This window comes from Helianthus annuus, chromosome 4 (genome assembly GCF_002127325.2).
Source record: "Helianthus annuus cultivar XRQ/B chromosome 4, HanXRQr2.0-SUNRISE, whole genome shotgun sequence".
Lineage (NCBI taxonomy): Eukaryota > Viridiplantae > Streptophyta > Magnoliopsida > Asterales > Asteraceae > Helianthus > Helianthus annuus.
This window is the reverse complement of record NC_035436.2, coordinates 140,888,951-140,914,244: the sequence shown is the minus strand read 5'-3', so window position 1 is coordinate 140,914,244 and position 25,294 is coordinate 140,888,951.

Genomic DNA, 25,294 nt, shown 5'->3' with positions numbered 1-25,294 from the left:
TTCCAACTCTGGCAGTTAACAGCAATGTGTCCTTGATAACCGCATCGGTAACACATTTTGTTATCGTACCAATCACCATTTTTAGTCTAAATATTCAGATCAAAACACTGTTTGGCTTGGTGATATTCCCTCCTCATATTTGCTGAATTTGGCTTTTGAGCACTGTGGTCCGACCTGCACCACTTATTGCCAACAGTTTTTGAGTTTTCATTTTTCAATTTTTGTGATTTTTGATTTTGATTGGATGATCGATCTGATGAGCTTTTATTATCTTTTTGAACAATTTTCTCCTTTTTAATTTTTTGTTTCTGTTCCGCTTTCTTCTTCAAAGGTTTTTGCTTAGAGCATTCTCCCTTTTCAGTCGATTGCAAAACAGTTTTCTGAAATTTTTCTTTTAATTTCAAAAACAATTTTTGTTTTTTAATTTTTTCATTTTCATCATCAGATTTCTCATCACAATCTTCAACTTTGACATTGTCAAAGTTTGTGACATTGTCACTTATTGGAACATAATTGATCGGTTTTGGACAGGGGAAACCTGAAGAAGTCACAAAACCTTTCAATTTCTTTTCAAGCTCATCAATCTTGTTTCTTGAATTCTCAGCTTCATTTTCAAGCTGAGATATTCTTTCAAGATGAGACTTGATTGATTTTTCATTCTCAATCTTAATGTTTTCAAGAACAGATTTTTCATTTTCCAAAACTTTTAACTGTTCTTGAAATTTCATTTCATATGCTTTCAGATTCTTGTTTTCTAGTTTTATCTAGAAATCTTCATTTTCTGAGGATTTCATTTTGCTTTCAAAGTGTTTTTCTTTTTTTTTTTTCAAAACCTTGTTTTCTGATGTCAAACTGTTCAAATTACTTAACAGTTTGTCATTTTCAGCTTTCAGCTTCTCACAATTTCCCTGCAACATAAGAATCTGGTTAACATCAGCTTGCTTCTCATCTTTCAACCTTTTGACTTCCAATGTCAAACTTTCCGCATCCTTCAAGAGTTTTTCATTGCCAGTCTTAAAGTTGTCACATTTAGTGCATACTGATTCAGAACTTGAAGAACCAAGCTTCACAGATTCTTCATTCTTTGCAATTTCCTTTGTCTCTGTTTGTATGTTCCTGCACAAAAGATTTTAACGAAATCAAGAGGATTTGCATTATCATCAATATAACAACCTCTCTTCATATCGTATTTCAAACTTCTTTTTGCTGCCCAACAAACATTGATTCTTTTGTTTATTTCATCTATCACGTCTAAATTCAAATCTTCAAAATTCATTTTTACTTTATCCATCAAATCTTTCTTCTTTTTATAAATTTCATAACTGTGATTTTTAAGTTTACTAATGAATTTACTCAAAGATAATTTTGAAAAACTAGAGTTTTCTCTTAGAATTTTCAAAAAATCATCCCATTCAGCTGGTAATCCATTAGCAAACTTTGATACCATTTCAGCTTCTGATATTACTATCTGATTTTCTTTCAAATAGTCAATCAAACGATCAAATCGCTTCTCCAGATCATCTATTTTTTCATCTTTCTTACACAGAAAACATTCGAACCGGATACTCCAAACATTTTTGGGCAAACCTTGATAATGACTACTGAAATATCCTCGATACCAATCATTTAACCTTTCAAGATCATTGTTTTCTTTTTCATCAAAGACCGTTTCCATCTTTTAAACTGTTCCGACAAAATTCTTACACAAATGATGTTTCAAGCGAAATAAGCACCCTTGAAGCGAAATCACACTTTTGGTTTAGGAGCGAAATCAGAATAAAGTCCTTTGAGCGAAATCAGATGGTAACCACTCGAGCGAAATCAGAAAGTACTTTCGAGCGAAATCAGGATGTGATTTCGAGCGAAATTAGATTATGAAGATTTTGGAGCGAAATCACCTTTGGAGCGAAATCAGCGATTGACTTTCGAGTGAAATCAGAATTTACGAGCGAAATCACTGATTTCGCTTCTAATGCTCGAGCGAAATTATACCTTTTGGAGCGAAATCATCCAAATACACCTACGAGCGAAAACAAGTTTCGAGACATTTTTTTTACCAATTTTAAGCCATATTTTGATCTGAAACTTTCAAGGATTTGTTAATTGTCAATTTTATACAATATGTGAAAATTTGAACCAGTTTTGACCGATAAAACTTTTTGATCTGATGAAAGAAGGTGTAGAAATCAGAATTTTTCAGCGAAAACGAGCTAAACGGTAAGAACTCTTCCTCCTGAGCTCTGATACCACTTGTAGGATCACAAGACGACCTAACGAGTCGATCAGAAGAGTGCTCAGACTGAATCAGAGGCGGGATTCATTGATTCAGTCTTTGTTTAGCTTGATTTCACTATTAATTGTCTCTTGTATTGATTAGAAAGCTGTTACAGACACGGAGACACTTCGACGGAGCTTCGCCGTCGAAAATCACAACAACTCTACTGATTTCGCTCAAGGTTGCCTTTATATAGGCTTGGGATTTCGCTCATAATGACACAGAGTCAATAAGAGCGAAATCAACATTACATTTATGAGCGAAAACAGACTCTAACAAACTAGGGCGAAATCAGAAAGACTAGGGGTTTCGATCGAAATGACATCTTGTCATTTCGGGCGAAATCACCTAAAACTACATATTTCTTGATTTCCGTACCCTATACAATCAACCCTAACCTAAGACTCGAACGAAGATGTAGTCGACAGACAACTGCACCAACATAAACGCGTTGAGCGCTTTATCTGGGGATTGGCCCCTCAGATCATGAGTATGGTCACCACATCCAAGCCTACAACGATCACAGAGGCTATAGATCTCAGTGAGGCCCTTACTGAGGAAGCCATTCGATTGAACAAGTTTTCAGTTACTGAGCAGAAGAAGAAAAAGACTCATGTGGAGTCGTCTGGTGAAAACAAAAGGAAATTTTCAAACTTCAAGCAAGGTACTAGTAATGTGAACAAGAAGGGTGAATCAAGAACACCGGCCAGGGCTGCAACCGGTGTTGAAAACAAAGGAAAGGGTTACATGGGTACACTACCCAAGTGTGATACGTGTCAGTGCCATCATTCTGGTCAGTGCAGATTGAGGAAGTGTGAATCATGTGGAAGGAACGGCCACACGAAGGATACGTGTTGGGCCGGAACTGGTGCTGGGCGTGGTGGTAATCGAGGTTATGGGAATGGTAATGGAAACCGCCAGCAAGGAGGAAATGGCGGGAATGGAAACCGTGGAGACGTTGCGAATCAAGTTGGGAACGGAAATCGCAACCAAAACAACTGTCACACCCCGACCGCGAATAACATGCAACCGCGGCGGAAATGTCGGGGAGTGTTGGGACAGAATTAATTGTTTCAAACCCATGACAAATGAAGTTTCGTTTTATTAATCAAACATGAAAGTTTACATTGTTTAAAACAAGAACCAAAGAGTACATAACATAAATTAACTAGTTCTTGTCTCGTTTTAAGTCACTAAGGCACAGGTCCGCCTAAGTATGTCTTGATAAGTCCTACGCATCATCTCCTGAAAACACATGTGAAAATAGGTACGTCAGCATAAAAATGCCTGTGAGATACATAGGTTTTGCGAAAACAGAATTCATGACTTATGTTTAAGAAAATGTTTAGTCATGAACCTTGTAATTTGCTTTGTCTTGTAAATCATTTGAAAAACGGTAAGATCAGATGATATGTATAAATAAGAGAATAATGTATGGTTAACTGAATAACCATGTAAAATGAGTTTGTATAAGATAAGTTGTTTGTAAATCAATGTCTTGTGAAAAGTGTGTTATTTGTATAAAATGTTATATGTCTCAAATTTGAAATGATTCAAATAACGCTACGATATGTAATACCATACAAAAACTTATATATAGGAAGTACCAGCGGCGTATCCACCATGCTTGTATCATATTACACACGCCTCGTTACTTAAATCACTTACTCAAACCAAACCATCGAGTTGTAATGTTTAACTATTGTAGAAATGTTTATGTATAGTCAAATGTCTATTGTCAAATATAAATCATGTCAACAGATACAACTGGTTCACACGGTTCAATGGTTACGAACGGTTCATATAATCAAAGGGTTAAGACGGTTCACATAGTCAAATGGTTACAACGGTTCAAAATGTAGTATAATGTGTTCATATGCTGGGTGAGCATATGCAACAGAAATCCAATGTAGAATAATGTACTAAGTATGCACACAATGGGCGTACGTAGCATGAAATGTATTGTAAAGTGATGTACTAAGTATACACACAATGGTCGTACATAGCATGAAATGTATTGAAATCATGTACTATAAATGTACTAATGAACATAGCAAGTATATGATGTGGAAACAGGAAAGCACGAAAGTAACAAGTAGGCACATGTGTTTCACCCCAAAACAGTTTGGAAAACAGTAAAAGAGGGGTTCAATGTACTCACATAAACTCCTCGAAAACATGTAAAAGATGGGGTTCTATGTACTCACCTGAGATTTCTTAGAAGTCCTTGTGTAATAATCACACAATGCTAGAGATCACGGAATATCAAACGGCACCTAATAGGTAGCTATATTAATATAGCGGATCAAAATCGGAAGGATCGGATAGTATGCGGGTTCGTAAACCAAATGAGTTTGGAGACTCGTGTAATATGGTTTAACAAAGCCTACATACTAAAATGAAACCTAACCTAAGTGCTTACGACCCATTACGACCCGTTTAGGTAGCTTATGCTACCTTAACGCGTCGTTCGCGTAGAACGCGTTTGGAATGCCTAACATCGTGACCATAAGGTATAACCTCGGAAGGTTACAGCTAGGGTCACCTAATGTGTTTGGTCGGATCCTAATGATCGACCAAATGGGTCGGGTTCGAAAGTATAAGCGATTGTTTAGATCGCTTACCTTACGACCCTATATAAGCATTAGAGTTGGAAACGAAAATGAACTAACGGAGTCATTTTCAACGGTTGCTTCATTAGAGTTGGAAATGAAGGATTACACAACGGATATTCATTTCCCCAACGGATAAATCGTCAGAAACGAAAATGAACTAACGGAGCCATTTTCAACGGTTGCTTCATCAGAGTTGGAAATGAAGGATTACACAATGGATATTCATTTCCTCAACGGATAAATCGTCAGAAACGAAAATGAACTAACGGAGTCATTTTCAACGGTTGCTTCATCAGAGTTGGAAATGAAGGATTACACAACGGATATTCATTTCCTCAACGGATAAATCTTCAAAAACGAAAATGAACTAACAGAGTCATTTTCAATGGTTGCTTCATCAGAGTTGGAAATGAATAAAGTTAACTCTAGACACATGACAGAACTTGCTGTGATTTCTGTGCACTAAATTCCATAATTATGTATGCATCCATAATTACGTAATCCCTTGCACAGTCCGCAAAGTTTGTTTTGTAATGTTTTGGCGAAGGATATCAAACTTGTGATGTGGGTGACTAGACTTCCATCGGGTCCTTTTAATTAGATCGACAGGGGATCTTCTTAGTTAGGCCACCAAGGAGTCCTTTCAGCTATATCATCACCTGATATCCCTAACCAGATTTTTGGATGAATCTGTTTAACTAGACCACTCAAGGGGTCTAATTATGAAGTAGTACTTTATAATCCAAGGGACTTAACTATAATGTAGAAGTCCATTGAGGATTTTTTTTTGTAGTACCTTTGGGTATCCTACTATGAATCCTTTATACGAATGATATGGAAGATTCTACAAGGATTTTGATAACATAATTTGGATCACACAACAACACATAAGGGAACACATAAGCACAAAGTCACATAATTGTTTAACTTGATTATAATTTGTTATTAACTTGTTATCGATTGAATACGAATATGGAAACCAGTCGACGGGCTTCAATGTCCACTGGGATCTATCTGAGAAGATAGGAAGATCTCCCAAAATTCGATTTTTGATTACAAGGAATTACCACATTCGAATTAAGGTATACAACAATTAAGGACTTACGGGAAATCCTTAGGTACCCTATTAAGGATTTGAGTTAATTACACAAATGGGTCCTGTGGTTTATACATAATTTCGCCTTTGGGTACTAACTTCTTTTTTTAACAGGTTTAGGTACTATGGTTTCAATTTTGTAACACCTTTGGGTACTAACACCAAAATTAGTTAATTAATGACTAAAATACCCTTGCATTTTTTTAAGTTTATCAATGTAACACATTTGGGTACTAACACCTAATTTTATTTAAGTTTAAATCAATTTTACAAAATCTATTTATTTTTTTATTTTCATTATTTTATTATATCTCTTAATTAACATAAACTCTATTTATTTTTTTTTCATATTTTTATTAAATTTCTTATTTAACATAAAATCTACTTGTTACACCAGTATTTTTTTTAAATAGATTTTTAAATAAAATCTACTAGCTATATAGTTTTATGTAAATTAAATTTTCGTTTTCAATTTTGGATTGAAATGATTGATAATAATAAATATCTTTCATGTAAAAAAATTTAAGCCTTTTTTAACTCGTTTTTTTGTTCATTTACATTTTACTATTTTTGAAAGATATTTAATTTACATAAAACTATATAGCTAGGTATTTTAGATAAAACTATATAGCTAGGTATTTTAGATAAAACTAAAAAATTTAAGCCTTTTTTTAACTCGTTTTTTTTTGTAAAATAGATTTTTAATTTACATAAAACTATATAGCTAGTAGATTTTACTGGTGCAACTAGTAGATTTTATGTAAATTAAATATCTTTCTAAAATAGTAAAATGTAAATGAACAAAAAATAAGTTAAAAATGGCTTAATTTTTTTTACATGAAAGATATTTATTATTATTATTATTATTATTATTATTATTATTATTATTATTATTATTATCAATCATATATATCCAAAATTCAAAACGAGTAAGGCTTACATTATTTAAAACTAGTAAGAAATTTAATTTACATAAAACTATATAGCTAGTAGATTTTATTTAAAAAATCTATTTAAAAAAAAATTACTGGTGTAACAAGTAGATTTTATGTTAAATAAGAAATTTAATAAAAATATGAAAACAAAAAAAAATAAATAGACTTTATGTTAATTAAGAGATATAATAAAAAAAAAGAAAATAAAAAAATAAATAGATTTTGTAAAATTGATTTTTAAATAAAATTAGGTGTTAGTACCCAAATGTGTTACATTGATAAACTTAAAAAAATGCAAGGGTATTTTAGTCATTAATTAACTAATTTTGGTGTTAGTACCCAAAGGTGTTACAAAATTGAAACCATAGAACCTAAATCTGTTAAAATAAAAAGTTAGTACCCAAAGGCGAAATTAGGTATAAACCACAGGACCCATTTGTGTTATTAACTCTAAGGATTTATAGTGGTATTTTGGGTATTCGTCACGTGTTGTAACTTGCGCCTTGTACTTCGTTTTTTTTTCTTAGAAGAAACGGGTACTTAGGAATTTCGTGGAAGACGCAAGAGATCATAGAATGGGAGAATTTTGGGGGTAGTTTATTCTTCAAGGAATACGGTTCCTTGATTGTCGGTATTGTAGGGGATATGTCGTTATACATGCAACCACAGAAATACACCGCAATGTAAATAAAAGATTTATTTATAAACAACGTTAACAACTGTTTCTTGGTCCTTGACAACTAAAGAAAGTAATACATAAGACGTGATTATTTCTAAACGATGTTGTCTTCTAGTTAGTCAGATGCTCATCCTTGTGCTGGGTTTGCATTAGCAAGCTTTGGGCAATTTCTTCGGAAATGACCCATCTCGCCACAATTGAAACAAGAGCCTGATAGAAAATGACCTTGAGCAGGATTGTTGCCAGCTTGGTTTGGCGCAGCTGCAGCTGGGCAGACTCTTGCTGTGTGGCCTATAAGTCCACAAGTTTGGCATTTGCGGCACTGTACATTGGCGTGATGATGGAGGCTACATTGGTTGCACAAGGGTGCAGTTCCATTGTATAGTTTTCTAGCAGGGGGTTGAGCTGGTTGGTTGGGGACGGCTTGACCATTGTGAGCGACCACGGCGAAGTTCTGAGAAGCCTTTCGCTTCTTTGACTTCTTAGGGGATTCAGTCTGTTCATCCATGGTCTTTGATTCCTTGATTGGGTTCGATTCCCCGACCAGTTTCTTGTCACCTTTTCGGAAAAGTTTACCTTTCCTGATCTTTGATCAGTCAAGGTTGCAGATAGCTCAATGGCCTGTCTAACTGTAGTAGGGTTGCTACCAGTCACAATGTCTTGTATTGAGTCAGGGAGGCCATCAATGTACTTTTCGATTGCCTTATCCAAAGGTGTAACCATATTCGGGCATAACAAACTTAAATCCTCATAACGATCCGTGTAGGCTCGATGCTCACCGCTAACTTGCTTAAGATCGTCGAACTCCGTTTCCAACCTGATCTCGTGATGAGGACAGAATTCCTTCATCATCAGAGCTCGAAGCTCTTGCCATGTTTGAGCCAGTGCCACATCGGCACCCCTGTCTCTCATCACACCATTCCACCATGTCAAAGCTCGTTTCCCAAAGATGCTAGATGCGAATTCTACCTTCCGCTTGTTTGGACATTGAACATGTCTGAAGGTGCTCTCTAAACTCTCGAACCATTGCAGAAGTGCAGTCGCTCCTTGAGACCCAGAAAACTTTGATGGCTTAGCCGAGTTGAACGTCTTGAAGTTACAGGGGGCATTATTGTTGTTGTTGGCTTGGTTCCATTGAGCAAAGAGGTTTGGGAATTGAGCAGCCATTTGCTGCGCAATGATCTCTGCCAGTTCGGCAGTTGCTATCTGGTTTTCGCGTCGAGTAGGCATTCTAAAAGAGAAACAAGAAAGAAAACACATGAAATGGCATTGGGTAAGAACAGGATGTTACAATTACTGACCATAATTATGGTTGATGGTCATTTGTTTGAACCACGAAGCAAACAAACAACACCAAGGCTGAGTCAAAGCAAATAGATCCTCATAGTGTATCGCGAAGACATGCTCGCCTATAAGTGGACACTCACCCCAAGAGTTCCCAGGTAAGAGTGACTGGTCCGATTATGTGGATTTGTACGAACACTCTAGCCTTAGACAGAAAACCCAGGGTACAGGCATTCACTCTTCCAGTTTGCACGTGTTCACACTATTTCGGGCCCAAAACTTTGACGAGAGTTTTGAAAATTCAAAGGGGTTCAAAACCTTATAACAGAGGGTTCAAAACCTAGTAATCAATCATCCTAGAACAGATGATTAGTTTTTAAAGCGGTTTTGAAATTTATGTTCTTGTTGTGGTCGTCGCCTAAGGATAGGTGACGGTATTGTTTTATGACTAAACGCAAGTAAACTCGCGTTAGGGTCCTAGGAAGGTTATAGACTAGGTCAAAGCATTACTAATAACCTAATTCCCTATAACCATTGGCTCTGATACCAACTTTTCTGTCACACCCCGACCGCGTATAACATGCAACCGCGGCGGAAACGTCGGGGAGTGTTGGGACAGAATTAATTGTTTCAAACCCATGACAAATGAAGTTTCGTTTTATTAATCAAACATGAAAGTTTACATTGTTTAAAACAAGAACCAAAGAGTACATAACATAAATTAACTAGTTCTTGTCTCGTTTTAAGTCACTAAGGCACAGGTCCGCCTAAGTATGTCTTGATAAATCCTACGCATCATCTCCTGAAAACACATGTGAAAATAGGTACGTCAGCATAAAAATGCCTGTGAGATACATAGGTTTTGCAAAAACAAAATTCATGACTTATGTTTAAGAAAATGTTTAGTCATGAACCTTGTAATTTGCTTTGTCTTGTAAATCATTTGAAAAACGGTAAGATCAGATGCTATGTATAAATAAGAGAATAATGTATGGTTAACTGAATAACCATGTAAAATGAGTTTGTATAAGATAAGTTGTTTGTAAATCAATGTCTTGTGAAAAGTGTGTTATTTGTATAAAATGTTATATGTCTCAAATTTGAAATGATTCAAATAACGCTGCGATATGTAATACCATACAAACACTTATATATAGGAAGTACCAGCGGCGTATCCACTATGCTTGTATCATATTACACATGCCTCGTTACTTAAATCACTTACTCAAACCAAACCATCAAGTTGTAATGTTTAACTATTGTAGAAATGTTTATGTATAGTCAAATGTCTATTGTCAAATGTAAATCATGTCAACAGATACAACTGGTTCACACGGTTCAATGGTTACGAACGGTTCATATAATCAAAAGGTTAAGACGGTTCACATAGTCAAATGGTTACAACGGTTCAAAATGTAGTATAATGTGTTCATATGCTGGGTGAGCATATGCAACAGAAATGCAATGTAGAATAATGTACTAAGTATGCACACAATGGGCGTACGTAGCATGAAATGTATTGTAAAGTGATGTACTAAGTATGCACACAATGGGCGTACATAGCATGAAATGTATTGAAATCATGTACTGTAAATGTACTAATGAACATAGCAAGTATATGATGTGGAAACAGGAAAGCACGAAAGTAACAAGTAGGCACATGTGTTTCACCCCAAAACAGTTTGGAAAACAGTAAAAGAGGGGTTCAATGTACTCACACAAACTCCTCGAAAACATGTAAAAGATGGGGTTCTATGTACTCACCTGAGATTGCTTAGAAGTCCTTGTGTAATAATCACACAATGCTAGAGATCACGTAATATCAAACTGCACCTAATAGGTAGCTATATTAATATACCGGATCAAAATCGGAAGGATCGGATAGTATGCGGGTTCGTAAACCAAACGAGTTTGGAGACTCGTGTAATATGGTTTAACAAAGCCTACATACTAAAATGAAACCTAACCTAAGTGCTTACGACCCATTACGACCCGTTTAGGTAGCTTATGCTACCTTAATGCGTCGTTCGCGTAGAACGCGTTTGGAACGCCTAACATCGTGACCATAAGGTATAACCTTGGAAGGTTACAGCTAGGGTCACCTAATGTGTTTGGTCGGATATTATGATCGACCAAATGGGTCGGGTTCGAAAGTATAAGCGATTGTTTAGATCGCTTACCTTACGACCCTATATAAGCACTAAACTAAAAGTGACGAGCTAAGCATGTTAGAACATGCTTAACTAAGTTTAGAAAACAGGTTTGGTATCAAAACAAACGGTTTTGATACCCACGAGTAGTTTGGCTACAAAATACGCAAGAATGCGCATTTTGGCCGAAACTACGACTCGTCACTGAGCCTAGATAACGTGGTAATCAGTAAGTATAGTCACTACGGACTATAACCATCGTGATCACGCTCACGTTATGAACTTCCAATGAACTTCGTGTTGACCATAGGCTGGTCAACGCAGAAAGTCAAACAGAGTTTGACTTTAGCACTAGAAAGCGATTAAAACAACGAAAGAACACTTACGAAGGGTCCCCGAAAGCTAAACTTGATCCAGGAGCTCAGGTATGAAGCAATGGCATCAACTTAGAGCTCTTTGATCAGTTTTGTGGGTTTTAACACAAATGGGGGGGGGTATTTATAGGAAAAGCAAGACCGTTAGGATCGTTTCTTGAATATCGTGCCACGATCTAATCCGTACACTTGTCAAGATGTTGTGGTATCATATAATGACCCTAACTCCAGAGATTGTGAAAGGGCATTGCCCTTTGGAGTGATTGAAAGGCCAAAAACAACAAAAAACCGAGTTTCTGCATCTGCAGGGCTGACGCGGCCCGCGTCAGGATACACACAAAACTCAGGCGGGCCGCCTGGCCTTGTCTGATCAGCACAAACATTCAGAAATGACAGTTTTAGTCCCTGTTGCATATTTAAGCCATTTCCAACACTTCCAAGGCCCGTAAAGCCAACTTTAAGGCCCTAAAATGATGCCTAAATATTGTGGACATGAAACATGCTTAAAAATATTCCGGATGTCAGTTCGTTTGGTCGTACGAACGCGATGTTCGCTTAATTATGACGGAATGCGCATAAGTGCGAAAAACGATCCAAATGACGCGATGAATGGATTTTTCTTATGCCAAACACTAACATAAATTATTTTAGTGCTTACATAAATTTTTGGATGTCCGGATGTATTCAGAATGTGAGTTATGCGCGAAAGTGCAAACTTGTGCACTTTTTGACACTTTTAGTCCCTGAATGATCCAAAAGTTTATTTTAGCACGCCGAACACCTCAAAGCCTATTTCTAAGCTATGGAGAGGATATTTATGGCATGTTTAACTTATGGGCATGTTCCGGAATGTCTGTTTTAGTACGAATCGGCATACTTTCGCAGTTTGTCAAGTTTAGTCCCTGTAAGCGAATTAACTTGTTTTTGCCATACCAAAGCCTTCAAAACTTATTTCTAAGTTATGTAAAGGTTATTTAAGGTATGTTAAGTATATGTTGATGTTCCGGAGTATTTGTCGCATTTAAACTGAGTACGTTTACGCACCAGTTTGCGTATAATTCTCCAGAAAGCGATATAAAGTTTGAAATTGAACAGGAATTGATATGTGTCAAAGATACACATATTTATACAAGATCCCTAAGTATGAAATACAATATTTCATCGGCTTGGTATTTTTTTGAGGGTCGCGGTGACACAGGTGTCACAACAACATTCAAGCTGGAAATGGAAATGGTAATGGTCGAGGACCGAGATGTTTCACTTGTGGAGATGTTGGGCACTTCAAGAGGGAATGCCCGAAACTGAATCAAGCCCGTGGAAGAGTGTTCAACATAGGTGCAAGGGAAGCGCGCCAGGATCCAAACATTGCACTGGTACGTTCCCTATAAATCAACGCTTTGCATCTGTTCTGTTTGATACTGGTGCCGATTATAGCTTTGTATCGTTAGAATTTAAGAATATGCTTGGGTTAACTGCTAGTAAGTTAGATATTCCATACTCAATTGAACAGGCTAATGGAAAGCTAGTTGAAGCGAATGAAGTTGTACGAGGATGCGTAATTGAACTGGGAGAACACGAGTTCACTTTGGATCTACTACCAGTCGAGTTGGGAAGCTTCGACGTGGTGGTAGGGATGGATTGGTTGTCAAGCAACAAAGCCGAGATTGTTTGTCATGAAAAGACCATTCGCATCCCAATAGAAGACGGAGAAACGATCGTAATCCATGGAGAGAAGCGCGATACGCCTCTGAGAATCATTAGCTGTCTGAAAGCTAGAAAGTGTTTACAGAAGGGATGTGTTGCCTTCTTGGCACACATCATGGATAAAAAGGCTGTTGAGCCGAAGATTGAAGACATCCAAGTTGTTAAGGAATATCCTGAAGTCTTTCCAGAAGACCTGCCAGGATTACCGCCGCAGAGACAAGTCGAGTTCCACATTGACTTAGTTCCGGGCGCCGCGCCTGTGGCTAAGGCACCCTACCGACTTGCGCCTTCGGAGATGCAGGAGTTGTCAACGCAGCTCCAGGAGCTGTTAGACAAGGGATTCATCAGGCCAAGCTTCTCACCTTGGGGAGCTCCAGTCTTGTTTATTAAGAAGAAGGATGGTAGTTTTCGTATGTGTATCGACTACCGAGAACTGAACAAGTTGACTATCAAAAATAGATATCCTCTGCCAAGAATTGATGACCTATTTGATCAGCTGCAAGGTTCAAGTTTCTACTCAAAGATCGATTTGCGATCAGGTTATCATCAGTTGAGAATTCAAGAGGAAAGTATTCCCAAGACTGCTTTTAGAACTCGTTATGGACATTACGAGTTTCTGGTGATGCCGTTTGGGTTGACAAACGCACCAGCCGTTTTTATGGATTTGATGAACCGAGTTTGTAAGCCGTACCTCGACAAGTTTGTGATTGTGTTCATCGACGATATTTTGATCTACTAAAAAACGAAGGACGAGCACGAACAACATTTAAGAACTATCTTGGAGCTACTTAAAAAGGAGAAGTTGTATGCCGAATTCTCGAAGTGCGAGTTTTGGTTACGTGAAGTCCAATTCCTTTGACATGTGGTTAATGGAGATGGAATCCATGTGGATCCCACAAAGATTGAAGCAATCAAGAATTGGGAGACTCCAAAGACGCCAACCGAGATTCGACAATTCTTAGGTTTGGCTGGTTACTATCCAAGGTTCATTGAGGATTTCTCAAAAATCGCTCAACCTTTGACTTCCCTCACCCAGAAAGACAAGAATTTCGATTGGGGAGACAAACAAGAAGAAGCGTTTCATTTGCTGAAGGACAAGCTTTGCAATGCACCGATCTTATCGCTACCCGAAGGAACGGATGACTCCGTGGTATATTGTGACGCCTCGCGTCAAGGTTTGGGTTGCGTGTTGATGCAGCGACAAAAAGTTATAGCGTACGAGTTACGCTAGTTAGAGGTTCATGAGAAGAATTATACCACGCACGACTTGGAGTTAGGCGTCGTGGTATTTGTGTTGAAGATTTGGAGACATTATTTGTACGATACGCGATGTACAATCTTCACGGATCATAAGAGCCTGCAACACATATTCGACCAGAAGGAGCTAAACATGAGACAAAGACGGTGGGTCGAGCTGTTAAACGACTACGACTGTGAGATCAAGTATCATCCAAGGAAGGAGAATGTGGTCACCGATGCCCTAAGTCGAAAGGAAAGGATCAAGCCCATAAGGGTTAGTGCTTTGGAAATGATCGTCCAGACAGACCTCTCGTTGCGCATTCGTGCCGCGCAGAGAGAAGCTCTGAAGGAAAGGAATATTGAGGATGAGTATCTCCGTGGGATGGAGAAGCAGTTGATACCAAACGAGGAAGGAACTTTGTGCTTCATGAAACGAATTTGGGTTCCTCTGTTTGGTGGTTTGAGAAAGGTTATTTTCGATGAAGCTCACAAGTCACGGTACTCGATTCATCCAGGAGCGGATAAGATGTACCAAGATCTTAAGGATTTCTACTGGTGGCCTAGGATGAAAGGCGATGTTGCAGTTTATGTTAGCAAGTGTTTAACGTGCGCCAAGGTAAAAGTCAAATATCAAAAGCCTTCAGGTCTTCTGCAGCAACCTGAAATACCCAAATGGAAATGGGAACATATTTCAATGGATTTCATAACCAAATTGCCAAGAACGCCCAAAGGCCACGATATTATTTGGGTAATAGTAGACCGCCTAACGAAATCTGCGCACTTCCTGCCCATCAGGGAAAAAGACAACACGAGTAAACTAGCTGAGATATACATGAGAGAGATTGTTGCACGTCATGGAGTGCCTCTCTCAATCATCTCTGACAGAGATGGAAGATTTGTGTCAAGGATTTGGCAATCCTTTCAAGAAGCATTCGGATCTCAGCTGAATCTAAGTACAGCTTTTCACCCGCAAACTGATGGACAGAATGAACGAACAATTCAGACATTAGAAGACATGCTGCGAGCTTGCATAATGGATTTAGGTGGAAGTTGGGACACTCACCTACCATTGGTCGAATTTTTATACAATAACAGTTATCATGCAAGCATTCAAGCCGCACCATTCGAAGCTCTTTATGGACGCAAATGTCGATCACCGATTTGTTGGGCTGACGCAGGTGATATATAACTAGTTGGTCCGGAATTAGTCCAGGAAACCACAGACAAGATTGCACAGATCCAAGAACGCATCAAGGCGGCTCGCGATCGACAAAAGTGTTATGCAGATCCAAGAAGGAAACCTCTGGAATTCGAGGTGGGAGATATGGTATTATTAAAGGTTTCACCCTGGAAGGGTGTGGCACGCTTTGGGAAGCGTGGGAAGTTGAATCCATGTTACATTGGCCCATTCAGAATCCTGCAAAGGATTGGGCTTGTAGCATACAAATTGGACTTACCTGCTGAACTTAATGGTGTTCATGATACATTCCATGTATCGAACCTGAAAAAGAGTCCAACTCAGGAGACAGTTGTCATTCCTACTGACGAGGTTCATATCCACGACACGCTCCACCTTGTGGAAGAACCAGTTGAGGTTACTGATTGGAAGATTAACAAAACACGCAGGAGTAGTGTCAAGCTCGTCAAAGTTCGATGGAATGCAAGACATGGTCCAGAATTCACGTGGGAACGTGAGGATCGTATGAAAGAGAAATACCCCCATTTATTTCCCAAGACCCTTGCAACTAGAAGCAGAGCTTAAAATTTCGGGACGAAATTTTCTTAACCGGGGGGGGGGGGGGAATGTGACAACCCTCACAATTCCAGGTATCCGTACAATTAATTAATAATTAATTTGTGCTTAATGACTGTGCATGATTACAACTGAGATTAAACTGCTTTCTGTTTCCTGATACATACATACACATGCATCACATTTTATACTGTCACTCTATTTATTAAACACAAACATTAGTGACAAACTTGATGCATAAAGCACAGTTAGCACAGTGAGCGGATAACCATAAAGACATGCTGACAATGCCAACACATAGACAGACAATGTCACTAAGGCCAGTATGAGCCAGAGATAGAGTACTACACTAGTAGGGAGTGTAGGGAGGTGAGGACCGTAAAACTGCGTCACTAGGTGATAGTTATAGTGCCCGGAAGTGCCTAAAACATACTTTAAGTGCAGAATTCTGCACTAAATAAACAAAATTCAGCATTTAACAATGCTAGTAAAGTGCAAAAACATGGCAAAATAGTCCTAGACACTTTCCAAAGTGTTGGGAAGTTAACGTGTCACTAAAAGTAATATAAAAGATACTTTAAAGATTAATTTAGCACTTTAACAGACAACACCCAACCGAACAACCGGACTTTACCCGGAACACAAAAATATTGCCAAACGCATTGTTTTTACTTTTCTGAGCTAGTTAGGGTCCCCGAACACCCTAACACACCTTATATTACATAACACACCTTAATATACTAACTAAACATTAGAAACTTAACTAGATTGTAACTAGATCAATTACAACCCAACCCCCTACCCCCCCCCCCCCCTCGACGGTTTTGAGGGTGGGACACCCTCACCTTTCTTTTGATTATTTTATTTGCAAATGTTGGATGATTAGAAACATGTTACATGTTGGTTAAAGCATGAATTTGGATTATAAATAAACACTTAGGGTCTTGAACTTCATTTCATCAAACACACACCAACAAGCTCTCCTTCTTCTCTTATCCTTTGTGTTTGGCCGCCACCACCATCCACCATACCACCACATTCAAGTTTCCTTTCAAGCAATCTCCATACACTCAAAGATGTTAAAGACCCTACAACTAAGTTTAGTGTGCTCAGAAGCTCAAGGACCGCTCTTGTTTTCTTTTATCCATCACTTTTACGCTTTGAAACTCCCCTAGCCTTGTGCTAGTAGTAAGTGCCTTATATCTTCATCTTGTTCATAATTTTGGTGGTTAATAGTAAAAAGAACGGTGAAAATGTAAGAACCTTAAAGAACATAATCAAAGTCTTGAAGTATAAACTAACTAGAGATGAAAAATGGTTAAAGTGATGTTGAAATCATGTTGATCTTGTGTTGTTGTGCTTGTTGAATGTTGTATGTTAGATAAAATGTTATGGTTCGTCACATAGACTTGCTAGATCATGTTTAGAGACATGAACTAGCAAGGTGTGAAGGTTAAAGATGTTGTGGATGATCGAATCATCCACACATGAAATTTGAACTTGAACAAATAAGTGATTTCTTGGAAAAATAAAGTTGTAAACTTGTAGATCTAAAGACCTATGAGTGGTTTTTCGAAAGAACCAAGTGAAAAATATTACTTTTGATAACACTTGGATCTTACATAAAATTTACGCATTTTTAGTAAGTAAACAAGTGTGTAAACACTTGTGTAAAAAGAAATTTCACAAAGAAATATTTTTGGAAATCATGACTAGAAGTTGTAAATATTCAAATCCTTTAAAAATAAAGTTTTTAAGACACTAATCACATTTTTAAAGGTAACAAGACTCACTAATTATGCTAGTAAGTTACTACTTGCTTTATAAATATTTCAAGTTCATAAGTTTATGATTTATGCTTATTTTTGTCAAGTTTGGTAATTAGAAATTGTATATTGTTGGTTGATGATTGATTGAATGATTTTTACAAAAGAAAATGATATGCTAGTAAGCATGGACACCTCCATTTACAAAGGAAACTCTGGCGAAATTTTTCTAGAATTTCAACACTTAGAAATATTTTTCTAACAAATGTTTACAAATATATTTTTAACTTTATTTTTCTAAATAAACTTCGCCATGATTTTTATTACAAAAATACCAAGTACCGGAGGTGGATTTTCGTAAATAAAATTTGATAAATATATATTTAGAATATATATTTTATACTAAAACGCTTGTGTGATTGTTTGTTATTCTGTGCACTAGATATATTATTTTTAGGGTAAAAATAATATAACTTGAAAATATCATGAAATTACTACTCCAAAATAATACCAACGCTCTCACAAAATAAATATTTAAGTTACACAAGTATTGTTGCTTTACGACACGCTAAAACGTAACTTATGTATATTTCGGGAAATACTCTCATACGTATATTTTGATAAAGTATTATTTTAGAAAATGTATGAGGTAAAATATAATATTTTTGGGAAAAATATATATATTTTGGAATTAAAATGTTTTAGACAAGTGATTAAAATATATTTTCTAAGTGGGACTTAAAATGTATTTTTCGGAATTATAAAGCGTACATGTATAAGAACCCCCATCCTTGGGAAGGAAATACACTTATAAAATAATTAAGAAGTGTGAATACGAAATAGTTGCCTAACTATTTTTCCAAGAACGTTAAACCCTAAGCCAAGACACGACCATCCGTCTAATAGGCATTAGTATGTGTAGGTCGTCACGCAGCCGATTGAGTTGGAGATTGACGTTTCATGATACGCACTTCTGTGAGTTCATGTTCCCCTTTTGTCTTCACCATTTTCAGTTTTATACTTCGGGGGTGAAATACATGCGACAATTATTACAAACATTTATTACATGGTATGGTTAGCGTAGGGAGGATTAATACTACTAGATCATGTGAGGGGTGGGTACAACGCTTGAGGCCATTAATCCTCGTTGTTAGGACCGAGGGACACAAAAGTGATAGATCTATTTGGGTGCAGCGAGCCCACACCCGTGAGGCCGGGGCGGCCCATAGAGGTGACTGTGTCTTCCAGCCGAAGCCCGGTAACAAAGTTGCTAGGTTTGAGTTTCCCTGCACTTTCTCACACATACCAGTGGCTTTGCAACCCATTGGTGATCTCTTTTTCCTTGTTGCTACATAACAAGGACTTTTATACATATTTTAAAGGTTTATACATACTCATTTTTACATGAACTCGCTCAACTTTTTGTTGATTTTTCAAACTACATGTATTTAAGGAAATTAGTGGATCTGGCAAGGTATGCAATCACGTCAAGCTGCATAGGGAATAATGATGTCATCCGAGTTTAGGAAGTGTGACCCTTGCCTGGACGGGTTACAAGTCTTAAACTGTGTTTTTATTTCAAGTCTCTTGTCATGTCGTTGAACAAGTTTTTAATTATGTCATGGTTGTAATTCGTTTCATGTGTCGACTTTTAAACAATGTTGTCGTGGTAACTTTTAAAACTTGATGAATGGATGAACATCATATGTTTTATTTTCATATAGCATTGTTATGATAATTGCTATGGTATTAAGAAGTCACACCAAATAAACCCACGCTTCCGCAAAAGCCAGGGTGTGACAGATACGCCGCTGGTACTTCCTATATATAAGTGTTTTTACCACATTACCAAACTTTTGTAAAACGTGCCATGAGAAATTCTGTGTTTTCCCAGACCTTATCTAAACATTATTACACCAAATTTAATGACTCACAAATGCACTGCTAAACGCGCGATGTCCGATTATCCATGACGAAACCTCATCCTTAACGCTTCATATTCGCATCATATCCAAAAACGTAACATCCTTACCCTTACATTTACCTATCAAATCGTTCGATCACTCTCATACCACGCTTATTCCCAATTATTCTTTTTACTTTTTATGCAAACCTTATTACAATAAATCAGACTAAACGTTTAATCCCTTAAAATGCCTCTTTACTTATTAAAACTATCTTTCATTCCTTCTTTCGCGCAAACATACTTAGTCGGCCCTTTACCTTAAAACTTTTTGATAAATACCTAACCTTCTCACCAATAAACAATTTTCTACAAACATGTGATTTTACTGATGCTCCTTAAAATCGATAAGACTTTCTTACAACCTACGATGTGGGCCACACTTTTCATCAAAATACAAACTGTTTTATACGAAAACTGTGACATCTGTGCTTGTGCAATCATTGTACAAACTCTGAACAATTCAATATTAATAAAACAATGTGTTTTGATCCCAATGTTTGTTATTTATGTTTGACATTTTGTGCGTTTTGATTTTTGATCGATTTTAAACTCTATATCGCTTTCTGGAAAGTTATACGCAAACTGGTGCATAAACGTAATCAGTTTAATGAGACAAACACTCCGGAACAGCAACATAAGCTTAACATACCCTAAATAACTTTTACATAACTTAGAAATAAGTTTTAGAAGGTTTGGTATGGCAAAAACAAGTTTATTCGCTCTCAGGGACTATTTGCGTCAATCTGCAAAAGTCTGCCGTTTCGTAAGGCAATGTACAGTCCAGAACATGATCATAAGTTAAACATACCATATATAACCTAAACATAGCTTAGAAATAAGCTTTGATAGGTTCGGTGTGCGAAAACATGCTTATATGATCTTACAGGGGCTAAAAGTGTCAAAAACGGCGTAGGTTTGCATTTTCGCGCATATCTTACGTTCTGGCCACATATGGACATCCAAACTTTTTGTACACACTAAAATATTTTTATTTTAGTGATCGGCATGCAAAAATACCGTTCGTCGCTTAATTTGGTTCGTTTTCGCGTCCGTCTGATTTTCGTCGTAATTTAACGAATAACGTGACCGTACGACCAAACGAGCCGACATCCGAGAGTTTTCCGAGCATATTTTGAGTCCACTAAACTTTAATGACCTTGTAGAGCCTTGAAAATGGCTTAATGGGTGTCAAAAGTGCCTGAAATGAGCTTATACAAGTCCAGGGACCTGAACTGTAAATGCTGAAACTGTTTCTGAGCTGCAACTTTTACACGGGCCGCGTAAGCCCAGTTAAAAAATTACACAGGCCGCCTAAAAGTGCCCAGCGACCAAAAACCATTTTTCAGCATTCTGTTGATAATTCAGGGGCTGTTATGCAAATTTCTTGGTGTGTTAACCAGGTTAACACCTCTCCATGGCTTTTAACCTGCTTGTAACACTTGTGTGGCTAGGATTTAATGCTTGATGGCCACACAAACACTTGTGATGATCTTGTGAGTTCACTACAAGTATAAATAGCCATGCCATGCTCTCATTTCACTCACACTTGATCTAAATTCTCTAAGTTGGGGTTTTATAACTTCATACCTGAGAATTATAAGATCAAGTTCAAGCAAGGACCTTTTGTAAGCATTCCTTCATTCTTTTATTGCTTTCTAGCTTAAAAGTCAAACAGTGTTTGACTTTCTGTTTGACCAGTCAATGGTCAACGCAAAGTTCGTTTGAACTTTGCAACGTGATTGTAATCACGATGGTTATAATCCTTAGCGCTTATACCTACTGATTACCACATTAACTAGGCGTAGTGACGAGTCAAAGTTTCGGTCAAAATGCGTTTTAGCACGCATTTTGCCACGGAACTACTTTTAGGTATCAAAACACTTTGTTTTGATACCAAATCAGTTTTCTAAGTAGGTTAAACATATTTTGACAGGTTTAACTCGTCACTATTAGTTTAGTGCTTGTTTAGGGTCGTAAGTTAAGCGGTCTAAACAACCGCTTAGACTTTCGAACCCGACCCGTTTGGTCGATCATTAGGATACGACCAAGCTTGTTTAGTGATCATAGTTTCATAGGGAATAACCTCTGAGGTTATACCTTATGATCACATAAGATTGGTTAGTCATTTGTTAGTTAGCTTATATGCCCATAGGAATGACCAAAACGCCCTTTTGAAGCATAAATCCGTATTTTGCATATGTGATCAACTTTTTGACATATAATCTGATTTAGTAACATGTTTAGGCATAATTAGGCATGTAAGAATTGACATAGCACATAGTTAACCATCCGAACATAGTTTTACGCAAACGACGCATTATAGTGGCTTATACTACCATAATGGGTCGAAACGGGTCAAAAGCACATAGGTAGACTTTCAAATCAGAATGTAAGGTCTATTAAATCATGCCATATGAGTTCAAATACTCATTTGATTTATAGAACCTCATTCTATCCTATCTCCCAATTTAGGATCCGATTATTAACATAGTTACCTATATTAGGTGCCGGTTGATTCGTGATCCTTGGAGCCTTATTTGGTCTTATTCTCAAGACTATTAGGCAATCCCAAGTGAGTACATTCTTCCCATCTTTTACCGTTTTCAAATACTTTGGGGTGATACACATGTGCATACTTGTTACTTTCGTGTTTTTCATGCTTTTATGACATAAACTTGCTAGTATCACCTAGTACATATCTAGTACATGCTTTCAATTATGTTTTGCAATGTATGTTAAGCATGCTAGCACATTGATTTCATGAACATTTCTACTATGTATGTTTACTTAGCATACCTCGTACATGGTTTTCACATGCTACATTGGTTATGACGTTTGGTGTGTTTAATCGGGACAATAATACATTCATTAACATTGATCACGCCACTCGGTAGTATGTAATGGTACCATAGGACTTGACAAATCCCGTTTCCGACTTCCTAGGTTTGTTTGGAAGTTGGGAATGACAGAATCCGATATACATAATTTAGATAAACCTTTAATTCGTTTAAGGGTTTGTCGCCATAGTCGCAAGGCTTGAATGTATGCGATTAACATTACTGCATAAATGTTTGTAATCATAAAGCATTGTTTTCTGCAAAACATAACATTTGATTTAAACTTAGGTTTATTCAAAATCGTGGTTTTGTACATTTTCCTATGAGGTTGAGTAATTACAAGATATTCACCATACATGACATTTGTTTTTACATTGATATCATCACATAGTTTGAGTAGATGTCTTCCTACTTGCTATGCATTTCATTTATTATACATGATACATGTTACACATGACATTGAACATGGATTATGCATAAACAATTTTTGACATTGAACATGACATTTTGGTTGGGTATTGATAAGTGACTTATGTAACGGGGCTATGTGTTATATGATAAAAGCATGGTGGATACGCCACTGGTACTTCCTATTTATAAGTGCTTTTATTGTATTATACATTGCTGCGTTATCTAAACCACTTGGACAAGGACATGAAACATTTTTACAAGAACACGACATTGTTTTACAAATCACTTTTATACATTGTTTTACAAATTTCACATTTTATACAAAATCACTTTCACTTGGTTATTCATTTAACCATGCATTGTCCTTTTATTATCATTTGATTTTCATATCGATTTCATATGATTTTATAAAGGAAAACATTTTACAAGGTTCATGACTACATTTTTGTAAAACACTTCTTTTAACTACAAGTCATGAATCCTGCATAAACAAAACCTATGTATCTCACAAGCTTTTTTATGCTGACGTACCTATTTTTACATGTGTTTCAGGTGCTAATGTGTGATGATGTTTGTGCTTCACTTAGGCGGACTTGGGCCTTAGTGACTTAAAAGATAGTTAATTATGTTATTTTAGTTTGAACTCAAAGACAATGTAAACTCTTTATTCAATAATACATAACTTTAATTACCATGGTTGTTGAAACAATAATTCTGTCGCATCACTCCCCGACGTTTCCGCCGCGGTTTGTTGTTTTGCGCGGTCAGGGTGTCACAGAAGAGTTGGTATCAGAGCCAATGGTTATAGGGAATTAGGTTATTAGTAATGCTTTGACCTAGACTATAACTTCCTAGGACCCTAACACAAGTAATCTTGTGTTTAGAGTTTAAAACAATACACGTCACCTATCCTTAGGTGATTACCAAAAGTTGAACACAATTCCCAAAATGATTTTGAAATCAATCATCTATCCTTAGATGATTTCTTTTTGGCCTTGTGCCATCCAAATTTTCAAAATCTCGTCAAAGTTTGGGTCTAAATAATGTGAACACGTGCAAACTGGAAGAGTGAATGCATGTACCCTGAGTTTTCTGTCTAAGGTTAGAATGTTCGTACAAATCCGCAGTATCGGACCAGTCACTCTTACCTGGGAACTCTTGGGGTGAGTGTTCACTTATAGGCGAGCATGTCTTCGGTGATACATTATTATGACTCATTTACTTTGATTTGTCACTGTGTGTTGTTTGTTTGCTTTGTGGTAACAAACAAAGGACCACCATCCTTGCATTTTGTCGATTTTATTGATATCTCATTTTTCATCACATCATCTCACTCGTTTTCTCTCATGTTTCCTCTTTTAGAATGCCTTGTCGACGTAACGTTCAACAACCTGATGCCGAACTGGCAGCTATTATAGCACAGCAAATGGCTGCTATGCTACCGAATCTCATAATTCAAATAAACTGATATACATTAAATTATACATGTTTTTATACCCCAAAACACTTCCGTTTTAAGCGTTTTTGAACGAAACCGCGACGTTTAGGTACCAAATTTGGTACTTTTATAGTTTCTGGTCTTAAGCGAAGTACAAAAGACAAATCTGATGAAAACGGGCAAATTCTGATGCATTTCTGATAAAAATAGCAAATTCAGATGACTGCCAGGTGTCGCAATACCGTGCGATCCAACCGCACTACCGTGCGAGACCTCCGACCCTGGAAGCACTGCTAGTGCAGGAGCGTGTGCCACTAATTACTCGGTACGCACGACCGTGCGAGTCAACCGCACTCCTGTGCGAGCCAATCGCACCCCCGTGCACCACCTGGACCATACTTTCTGATCACGATTCTGATGACCTCGCACTACCGTGTGATCAGTCGCATGACCGTGCTAATCTGGTGACCTAGACAAGTTGTCCACTAGTCCACTTGGCTGACCCGAGATCGCAGAAAATGTCGTCACCCGGACAAGGCCTGGCCGCACGGCTGTGCGACCCATTGGCACGGTCGTGCCAAACTGAAAATTGCCTATAAATAGCAGCATTCGCTACTGATCAAAATGTTGGGTATTTCTCCATGTTTCTAGGCGATTTCTGGGTTCCGAAGAAGTCATGATCAGACCCATTTGAAGCTTGAAGATCGAGTGGAAGCATAACCGATCCAACCCATCAATTCCTTGCTTGTTTATGGTTCGATTCCTTGTTCTT